The sequence below is a fragment of the Orycteropus afer genome, unplaced genomic scaffold (genome assembly GCF_000298275.1).
Source record: "Orycteropus afer afer isolate SDZICR_OR568_19922 unplaced genomic scaffold, OryAfe1.0 scaffold00379, whole genome shotgun sequence".
Classification (NCBI taxonomy): Eukaryota; Metazoa; Chordata; class Mammalia; order Tubulidentata; family Orycteropodidae; genus Orycteropus; species Orycteropus afer.
The window spans coordinates 2985015-2987902 of NW_006921966.1; positions in this window are offsets into that span (position 1 = coordinate 2985015).

Consider the following 2888-nt stretch of genomic DNA (forward strand, 5'->3'; position numbering starts at 1 on the left):
TTCCACAGTCATCTCCTGGCCTTGTTTTGGCTGAAGATATTGAGTCTCTCCACTGCCTCTTTCCACAGATGTAGTTGATCTGATTCCTGTGTACTCTGTTTGTCAAAGTCCACATGTATAGCCATCATTTATGTTGTTGAAAAAAGGTATTTGCAATGAATAAGTCATTGGCCTTGCAAAATTCTATCATGCAATTTCTGGCATTATTTCTAGCACCAAGTCCATATTTTCCAACTAGTGGTGATTCTTCTTTGTTTCCAACTTTTGCATTCCAAGCACCAGTGTGATAATCAACACATCTTGATTTCATGTTCTGTCAATTTCAGACTGCAGAAGTTGGCAAATATCTTCAATTTCCTCATCTTTGGTTTTGGTGGTAGGTAAATTTGAACAATAATAGTATTAACTGTTTTTTCTTGTAACCAAAAAAAAAAAAAACTCACTGCCATTGAGTTGGATCTGACTCATAGAAATCCCTCCTTGGGGTTCTGAGGCAGTATCACTAAAGAAGTAGATTGTCCAATCTTCCTTCCTAGGAGTGGTTGGTGGGTTTGAACCTCCAGCCTTCTGGTTAGCAGTCAAATGCCTTAGGCAATATACCACCAGAGGCATATGGATATTATCCTATCATTGACAGCATTGTACTTCAGGATAGATCTTGAAATGTTCTTTTTGACAACACATGCCACACCATTCTTCTTCAATGTTTCATTGCTGACATAATGGATCATATGGTTGCCTGATTCAAAATAGCCAAAGCCAGTCCATTTCAACTCACTAATGCCTAGGATATTTATCTTTATGTGTTCTATTTCATTTTTGAAAACTTCCAATTTTCCTAGATTCATACTTTCTACATTTCATGTTCTAATTATTAATGGATGTTTTCAGCTGTTTTTTCTCATTTTTAGTTATGCCACATCATCAGATGGAGGTCCTGAAAGCTTTATTCCATTCACATCATTAAGGTAGACTCTACTCTGAGGAGGCAGCTCTTCCTCAGTTTCATTTTGAGTGTCTTCTGACCTGAGAGACTCATCTTCCAGCACTATATCAGAAAATGTTTCAGAGCTATTCATAAAGTTTTTCAGTAATATACCAGACAGTGTTTCACTCCTATTCATAAGGTTTTCACTGGCCAATTCTTTGAGAAGTGGATGGCCCCTTCCTTCTTCTGAGTCTGTCTTAGTCTGGAAGCTCCACTGAAACTTGTCTACCATGGGTGACCCCACAGGTATTTGAGATACCAGTGGCATAACCTCCAATCTCACAGCAACATGCAAGCCACCACAATATGACAAACTGACAGATGAGTGGTGGCTCTTTAAAACACTCATTGAAAATAGTAGTTTTCTCAAAATTCTAATTTTCAAAATACAGTCCAGAAAATGCAAAATCAACAATAAAGTAGCATTACAAATGAAATGAACTATTATTACAATAAGTTATTAGGCACATTTCAATATAAAAGTAATTTGCTCTTTCTGGATCAACTCTGGTATATTGAGGTCTAATAACTTTGGAAAATATGGAAGAAGAGACATTTTTTGAATATAGGCTACATAATAATGCCAGCTCTACATTTTTTTTGTTGAGTCTCTTGGGTTTTCTATGTATGGGATAATATAGTCTACACATAGGGATAGTTCTACTTCTTCTTTACCAATGCTCATTACCAAGCTCAGGTGAGCTATCTAGAAATCTCTAGCAGCAGAAGAACAAAAAGATATTCTAAAATGAACTTTTTTTAAAAATGAAAACAGCAACAACAAAAAAAAAAACCTTTTTTTTTAGGTAATATAGATTCACACCCATTTGCAATAAATAACACAGAGAGATCCCGTGTACTTTTTATCCAGTTGCCCCTAATGGTAACATCTTGTAAAAGTATAGTACAGTGTCAAAACCACACATCAAAAAGGAAGAAAGCCAAAAACCAACACTTTATCCCAACATCTTCAATAATTAGAAAAAAGAAGCAAAAAAAAAATCATATAGTCGCCAGAAGAAAAGAAATAATAAAAAATGAATCAGAAATAAATGAAACAGAAAAACAATAGAAAAAAATCAACAAGACTGGAAGTTAGTTGTTTGAAATGATTAATAAAATCAACAAACCACTGACAAACTTAACAAAGGAAAAGAATGAGAAGATGCAAACAACATGAGTAAGAAATTAAATGGGTGATGTCACAACAGAACCAACAGAAACAAAAAGAATAATGTTAGGATACTATGAAAACTGTACTACAAGAAATTTGAAAACCTAGAAGAAATGGACAAATTTCTAGAAACACAGTACTTACTTAATCTAACACAGACTAAGGTAGAAAATTTGAACACACCCATAAAAATCAAATAAATTGAACAAGTCATAAAAAATTACCAACAAAAATGCCCTACTAGAAAGGAAAACTACAGACCAATATCACTCATGAATATAGATACAAACATTTTCAACAAAATCATAGCCAATAGACTCCAACAACATATCCAAAAATAATACATCATGACCAAGTGAGATTCATACCAGGTGTGCAAGAATAGTTCAATATTTGAAAAGAAATCAACTAATCCATCACATTAGTAAAATAAAGGAAAAGAATCACATGATCATATCAATAGATACAGAAAAGCCATTTGGTAAAATCCACCATCTGTTGCTGATTAAAAAAAAAAAAAATCTCAGAAAATAGGAATAGAAGGCAAATTCCTAACATTATAAAGGACATCTATGCAAAACCAATAGCCAACATTATTTGTGATGCAGAATGACTGAAACCATTCCCCCTGGAAACAGGAACCAGACAAGGATGCCCTCTACACCCACTTCTATTCAACATTGTATTGGAAGTCCTAGTCAGGGCAATAAGGCAAGAAAGGGAAAT